The sequence below is a fragment of the Astatotilapia calliptera genome, chromosome 16 (genome assembly GCF_900246225.1).
Source record: "Astatotilapia calliptera chromosome 16, fAstCal1.2, whole genome shotgun sequence".
Taxonomy (NCBI): domain Eukaryota; kingdom Metazoa; phylum Chordata; class Actinopteri; order Cichliformes; family Cichlidae; genus Astatotilapia; species Astatotilapia calliptera.
In genome coordinates, this window is record NC_039317.1 from 26,530,880 (window position 1) to 26,539,145 (window position 8,266).

Sequence of the window (8,266 nt, forward strand, 5' to 3'; positions counted from 1 at the left end):
ATTGGTCCGATAATTTCATTAAAAATGCGTCAAAAGGCTCAGGCAGCATAAACACAATCCAGAGGTCCAGGTCAGGGACGAGGTGAAGCCTAGCAGACAGCTATCAACTACAGCCATCTGTCAGTCAAAGAGACCACGCCCCCTAATGATGCAAAATATGCAAAACAATTTAAACAGGTGAGTTAAAAATATCACACAATTAAAGCTGTTGCGAAGGGGAAAATTAGCTATAGAGACGGAAAATAATTTGTTGCTCTCATGTGAAGTTGGACATCACATGGACGTCTATGGGCACTAACAGACTGCTGGAGCCTCAAGTGGATGTTAAAGGAACTGCACCTGTTGCTGTTTCCATGTTGGTTTTATTTTTCAGCTCTTGAGGTTATTGCTTGTAGCTGATACAGGCTAATAATGTCTGGTAATCTACCATTTTTCTAACGGTCCAAGCCAGAGACAAACACTTCATCACTTAGTCACAGGACTAAATTAAAAATATTCAGTGTTCGGCTTAAAAAAAACATCCAACCTGTCACTTTCCTTTGTCCACAGAGTTTATCTTGCGGTGAGATAATAGAATAAGTTTCACCACCCCACCCCCCCTCCCTCCCTTCCTGCAAATGAACTGACCTGTGGTGACCTGGGTAGGGTTTCCCCGCAAGACCCCCGCTCTGTGACCACCATTGTTCCTTTGTAAGCTGATAGACAATGATGATGTTAGACCTGAAACACTTTTGGGAAACCAGGCTTGAGATGAGTCAGTGGAGAAGCGTCTGTGAAGAGTTTGACCGGGCTGTGTGTTTGTCCACCGCTGCTGCTGATGACACATCGTGCATCACACCAAGTACAGTGTATACAAGAGTGGATGTGTTTAAGTTTTCCTCCCTCTTTGGAGAGTCTCGAGCTGGCTGAGGTAGAATTACATGACAGAGGAAGGCGATCGTTAGACCCTCAGTTTGGCTCAGTTTCCCTGAAACAACTTATTTCCGCCGCAATCGTGTTGAAGATGAAGGAGAAAGGCTGCAGTGATTGACGAGGTCAATCGGCCTGTAATGAGCTTGTCAGTTATTTTACTGCACAGCCCTTAAAACGGCTTGTTAAAACTACATTATCCTGCATTTTCACATGTGTTCTCACAGGCCATGTGTGCTCCTTTTGAATGTGGCGTGACCTCTGTTTCTGTGCCGGGATTCGAGTGGCCACTCGTACCCGCTCTAGTGTAAAGAGGACGAAGCCCAGCCCGGATATGATGTGAGCCTCTTTAACCTCACGCACTTGAGTCAGAATTGAACGGGACGCCTCGAGGGGAGAGAAACAACAAGTGTTAAAACAAGCGGGGATTGTCCTGCGCCGCCCGCCATGCCAGAAGCAAAGGAGACGGGATTGAGTGAAGGGCTCTACACATGAATGTAAGCGGCCATCTCTCTCTTTCGCTCGCACACTTTCCCCTCCGTCTGAAGTGCAGGCTGACTGTGAAAGATGGCGGTTGCACGCCGCCTTTTACTGCCGCTCTAAACGCCCATTAAAGTCTCATCAATTCATCCCTGCACATTTTAGTCCTCAGCACACCTCCCCACCCCGTCTGTCTGTGTGCTGCGGGTCTCACAGTGAGTCTCATCATCACCAAATCAGAGTGTCTAACAGATTTCATTAATACAATATCAGATATTTCTCACTTGGTCCACATGTCAGCTTTGAGCTACACATTTCATTATGTTTTATTTTCTAAATCATAATCATTAACTTCGGGTTCAGCAAATTGAAATAAAACAAACCAAATTAATTATTTTACAGCATTTTTTTGTGATGGTGAAAATCAGTCGTTATATATTTAATCCCTGCATACAAACCTATACTAACACACAAACACACATCTTGCTCTGTAAGGGGTGTGTGATCGCACTTATCATTCCCTCAATAATGTGAATATTTAACAATTATGTTTTTTTGTCTTTTAAAAGAGAAAGAGAAACTGATAATGAAACTGATGATATCACGTTTTCTATATTTTTAAAAAAGCACAATGGCCGTGACAGACGTGAAGACAGAATTGTGAGTTTCCTGATCTTTTTGACCCCTCAAATTTCAAGTCAAAACCCTTTTTTTAAAAAGCACACCACACAGCGTGAAAAAGAGGGAGAAATAAAACCATAACAGCCACGTCGATATGATAAGCAGAAGAACTCAAAGAAAATATATAAGTAGAAATGGCATAAAAAAAACCCATTAAAGACTCAGAATGGACAAAAATCCTGAGACACCACAGCCTGAAGTGAAAACAAATTAAAACAGAAAGTAATCTTAAGTTGTCAGTTATGGGACTCTCACAGAGACGGTCGCTTCAGGTTTTAAGGCGTGCTCAGAGAAGATTTTAGCAGGATAACTAAAAGCTGGTTTCAAACCGAGCTTCTCCAGAACCTTACAGAGCATCATGCGTGCTGCCTCCTCCACGCTCTGTTCAGGCAGATCACTCACCTAAAGCACATGGAGTGTGAATGCATCTGAAGCTGAGTATTTCCTGCTTTACGCTCAGACTGGTCGATTATTCAAATATTAAAATTTCACTTAGATTTGTCTTCCAATCATAATGAAAATCAATCAATCAAATCAATTTTCTCTTTAAAGATTCAATCTTTTTTGTGCACCTTAGCGCACCTACAGTAGTGTGCTTTCACCTCTCCCTAAAAGCTTAAATCTAATCACTGTTTAGTTCAGCTCAAGCCAAGATGGTTTAAAACACCCTTTGGTCAATGAGATCAACAAGAAATAAAAGTTTTAGAAGGAAGGATGTTGTCTGCAGCAGATTAGGTTTTAGCTTCAGCTCTTAAATTTTAGGTTCTTGGGCCTAAAGTTCAATTTAAAAATTTGAACTTGAACTGAAACTATCTCACCCTGACTCGGTCCAAAATTAATGTCTGAAAAACAACTTTGCAAAGCTGAGCAGGGACAACATGACTCACGGTTTTCTATTTACATTTAGTTCATCAGTCAGGGAAAAGAGCTGCAGCTGGTGACGGACTGCCTGTCAGGAGCCTGGAGGACATTTCCCGGTAGCCCGAGGCGCATTTTGGCTCACTACAAACTCGAACGGTAATAAAGCAACAGGCAGGCAGGAGTTAACAGGCCTTTCACGACCGACTCATCAAGATCGACTCCCGCTCTCGCACACAGACTCTCTCACTACCATGTCCACGACGCTCAGGCGTGCACATGCTTCTGCTCCTCTGCCAGTAATGTTTAAGTTTTTCAAAAGAAAATGAAGGGAGGAGGAGGAGAGAGAGGAAAGAAGAAGAAGAAGATGAAAAAGGCCCAAAGATGCAGTTACAGACTGAAATGACAGTCTGAGGCCAGCTCAGTGAAAACAGGAGCAAAAACACACACACACTCTGAATATATGGGTGTCGTTCTCAACTATTTTTCATAATCCTTTAATATAATCATTTAGCTCACTTTTGTATTTTCATCTGCTTTTAAAAATAAAATAAAATCAAGTAATTGTTTTGTGTCGATTAGCTAATATCGCCAGATTCCTCTTGACTCTTTTTATTGGTGCCTCCACAGCCTTGGAATTGAGTTTTCTAATCCACATAACTTTCCAAAAGAGGTGTCTAGTGCCTGTTTGATCAGCATACTGTTATTACATATCATATGCTGTAACAGCGAAAAACAACATTTTTGAAATATTGTCATTTTAGAAAATGTGACATGTATTGAAGTATTGATTTATTAACACTCACAATACAGCCTTTCCCTGGAACTCCCTGCACTTGTTTTTTTTCAGTGCAGATCGGGGGGGACAAAAGGCATAATAAACATAAAGATGAATTGGACACCTATTTTTTTTTCCATGTCCCAATTCCCATGGCTATTCTAAAAATTGTAGCCTAAATGGAGTCAGATTGTCAGCCTAAATTGCTTTTTCATTATTTATTTTTCTTCTGCCGATCTACCACCAACAGCCAAGCATCCACGCATTCATCTTCTGGAGGTTCTGTACACTTTCTGGATTATAATCTGGATTACAATCAACTAACTGAAGTGATTGAAGGCACATATTCAAAGATTTGATGGCCAAGTGCTCATCAGTATGTCTGCAAAGTGTTGTCTGACGCTCCCTGCAGCAGTTCAGGGGTTTACACGGCACTTAAGGGAGCAAGCAGCAGCTATCCTTCATCCACAGCAGCTAAATTCCAGTGCAAACATTTTTCCGCTCAACCACAGAGGCCTCAGAAGCCCCACACACACACACACCCCCCCCACAGCTACTGCATCCCGACGCTGGCTGCACTTTATGCCATCACGAGGTGACAGGCCGCTGAATGGCTTCATTGGTACAGTGCAGACTGTGAGAGGCATTCTCTCTCTGTCTTTCAACTTTTGAGTTTACTCAGCAGGAGTGAGCGGTTGTGGTGTTGGAGAAGGAGGAGGAGGAGGGTGGTGGTGGTATAGGGGTGCTCCTCCCCCTCCTCAGAGTCACTTCACCCTCCAAACCCTCCTTTCTGCCCCTGTACGCTAGACTTCATCGGTATTTGCTTTAAAAAAAAGAAAAAAGAAAAAAGAAAAGTACCCCCTCCTCCTCTTCTTCTGCTTCCAACACACACACCTACGCACACACACACACACACACATTGACTCCTTTACCAGTATGTGGTTCATTAAATTTTCTGCAGACTTCCAAAAAAGACACACACACACACACACACACACACACACGTGTTTAGATAGATGTGCTGTGGGGGAGATATCACACACACACACACACACACACACACACACACAAACAAAACAAAACAAAACAAAAAACAAGAAGCAGATCAATAAAATAGGGCCTGTGTGAAATGGGGGGCTTCAGCAGCACACGGGGGCTGCAGAGATGAAAGTGACATGGCCACTATAGGGTCTATGAACGGCACAGAGCGGAGCCCCCAAACTGAGGCTGAATGAGCTGAATAGGCTCATCCATTCTTCCCTCCTTTCACTCTCCATAGGCCTGAACTGTTGGAACTCTTCATTCCTCACAATGGCCAAACGCACTAAAACTTTTTCTTTTTTCTTCTCATGCAAATCACCTCAGCCCTGACCGCCAGTGTCATCATGTGCAGCAAAAAAACACACATGAACCTTCTCAGTTTTTAAAAAAGGATCACAAATGCTGCCATCATCTGAACCTTTAAAAAAATCAAAAAATTCTTTAGAAAAAGCTTCATTTTGGCCTTAAAGTCCAAAAAAAAATCCCAATTTTCCTAAATCTGTGTCTCATTAACATACAAATAAATAAATAATAATAATAAAGCAGATTTTCAAATGTGACTTAGAAAAATTCCCACCAAAGACGGGGCTTCTTTCCCACTAACATTTAGGCCAAAGCAAGTAAGAAAAAAGGGGGACTCATAAAAGTCCACCCATGACTTTGGAGATCATTAGCAGCGCCTGTTAGATAGGAGGGAAAGCCAACAGCAAATATAGCTGCTAAAGGGCCCCACAAAGGCGTGAAGTGTTTGTTGACTGCTCAGGCTGCAGAGCAAACAGTAAACTTTGAATCTTTCAACAATAAGTACACATCTCCCACAGTCCAAGGCACTGATGTGTCCACCATTCCTCAGCTCACTGTTTGATTTTTGCTCCTTTGTACCATTACAGGATTAAAAAAGTGGAGCGTGTGGCTGACATCAGAATAACTACAATGAAGCAGGAAAAAAATATATATCAAAGGTTATTTTTGCTTGAAATGAAACAAATGAAAAGAAGATAAAAATACAGTCGACTTTGGGTACGTTAGTGCTAAACTGTGAAAAGTGAAGCAGGAGGATTGGCGCCGGGTATTCTGATCACATCTCTTCCCATATGGATCAAGTTGCAGGAGCAAAAATTTTTTGGATTCCTGTGTCAGATAAGTTCAAAGTGCAAATGAGATGTGAAGCTGCCCTAAAAGCTTCATCTGCCGCTGACACGCAAGGCAGCCGAAACAGAGGAAGAAGAGGAGGAGGAGGAGGAACAGCAGTGAAACACTTTCTAACACAAGAGAGGGAAAAAAAAACCCAGCAACATTAAAGCGACTCCAGTTAGCATCTGCACGAACTTCTCCTACCTTCACTGACGTCTCTTTTTCTCCTCGAAGCTCTTCCAGCTCCGTGTTTTTGCCGGGGGTGGGGGGTTGAGGACTGTGCCAGGAGTCGAGATTCCCGTAAACTAGAACCGAGCTGGCACCAGCACTGAGCGACGCTCTCCAGGCTGGACGCAAAACTCCATGAACCGAGTTAAGAAAAGTTTGGAAAGCCGCAAAGTTTGCGCGACATTACACTCCTCTCTCTCTCTCGATCGCTCTCTCTCTTTCGTCTCCCGATTCAGAGCGCAGTGTCTAACTTTTTCTTACAATCCATCTTCCTGAAGAGGTGCGCTTGTGCGTGCGTGCTGTGCTGTGCGCGCTCTCAGCTAACTAACCTCATGCTTAAGTTTCTTCCTTGATGCGCGTAAAAGTTTGGAAGCAAACGCGGTTTGTGTGCGTCTCACGGCAGTTGTTGCAGAGACATGCGGTGCTGTTGAGATCTTCAGACTGCTGATCTGTTTTCAATCCGACCCCCCTCCTTCTCTCTCTCTCTGTCTCTCTTCCCCCCCTCACCATCCCTCCTCTCACTCCCCGTGCTCCCTGGTGAGTTGGGCCATTTGCTGCACCAGATGGGCCGGGCTAACTCAATCCAGCAGTTGCAGAAAGCAGGGGGAAAAAGTTAGCTTAAGTTTCAGTTATTGCCCGGTTTTTCACAGGCTTCATCTTTAAGCGTGTCTATCTGAGCCGGGTTTAGACTTCACGCTTAAAATGCGCAAATCTGCATCAGCTGAAGCGCTGATGTTGGAAAAGAAATAAGCGCCTGGTAATTTTCCCTTTTGGGAGCAGTGATTTCTTTGAGTGGGTGGACACATTATCAAAGCGCTCTTTTATCATGAACAAACCAAACGCGCATTCAGCAACAGATACATCCACAGCCTGTAGTTCCAGTCACAGCTTGTTGATTTAAAAAGTAGACAACAGGCAATCTTCATAATTCATGCTTTGTTTACTTCCATGTAGGCTTTTTCATCTTGGTTGGAACCTTTTATTGAGCGGTGCAGCGGGGGCAGCACGGTGCGGACAAACGGCATTTATGATGTGATGCATGTACAGTAGATTTCACCTCACATAACCCAGGCAGTGGCAGAGCGTTCAAAGGCTCATTTTGTGGTTCTTTTTTCAAAATATTAGATGTTCTTTTTTAAGGAAAGTGACGATGTGGAAAGAGGAGACAGAAACTGAGGGAAGCCAGGTCCACTCTGCACAAGTGCGCGAAGTTTACTTTTAATCAAATCTGAATTTAGCTGAAGAGTAAAAAGACTGAACTCTAAATCCTGCTTAAGTACAGATTCATGATAAAATAAATAAATAAAAAATACCCATAGTAACCAAAGTTGAAGGCCTCAATCTTAGAATATATACCCCAGCAGATGTTTTTCCATGTGAGCACCACTTTAATGCTGAAGTGCCTCATGGTGAAGCTGATTTACTGACTTTATCAGCCACAAAATGCCAAGGCAGCATCTTATTTGTTAAAAAAAGAGGAACATGGCTCCCATGCAGGTGTCACAAGGTCTCTAAAAATTTTAGATTTACAGAAACATGAATGCAGGACCTAGTGCTTCCCAGTGGAACTTCCCAGTGGGAACTTGGGGAAAGGATGCCACGTTGGCATCCTTTCCCCAAGTTCACACCATGCAGCACCTGACCATCAACATAATGCAAAAGAAAATGAGAACCGTGCTCCAGCTCGCCTCCTCACCTTCCGGTCTTAAGTGAATTTGCGTTTAACACAGGCTTACCAGAAGCTGCAGAGCTCTGTGCATTCTGACTCTTTCACACATGGAGCATGGAAAATTTCAGGAGAATCAGTAGTCCTTTTTCACAGGCAGGACATAGTCTTACTACAGTAAGTGCCTGTGTGGTTTAGGTGAACCTGCCTGATGGAGCGCTTAATGAAACAGGTTATTAGCTGCTTTATTCACACATCAGTGCACAGACTTTATACCAGGTATCTTGCAGGTTAAAGTCTGAAGAACACTCGATCCATCAGCATCGGCCTTGTCAACATTACTAAAAGTCCTGTTTTTAAAAAGCTGGGTGTTGCAGTGAATGTGTGAAAACAGAAAACAGAAATTATATATATAAACTCATCAGTTTCCCCTTTCAAATAAAATATAATAATAACTGAGTTTTCATGTCCTCTCTGCAGTCTGTGCAGAC

General features: G+C 43.0%; 1 protein-coding gene across 2 annotated transcripts in view; it reads right to left on the minus strand.

Annotated features, from left to right (window-relative positions):
• Nucleotides 1-6,572, minus strand: part of gli2a (GLI family zinc finger 2a) — an 82,664-nt gene extending 76,092 nt beyond the window's left edge. For both annotated transcript variants that reach the window (XM_026144176.1, XM_026144175.1), the window contains exon 1: nucleotides 6,086-6,572. The gene's annotated coding sequence lies outside the window, so the exon portion shown is untranslated. The remainder of the gene's footprint in view (nucleotides 1-6,085) is intronic.
• Nucleotides 6,573-8,266: the final 1,694 nt, after the last annotated feature.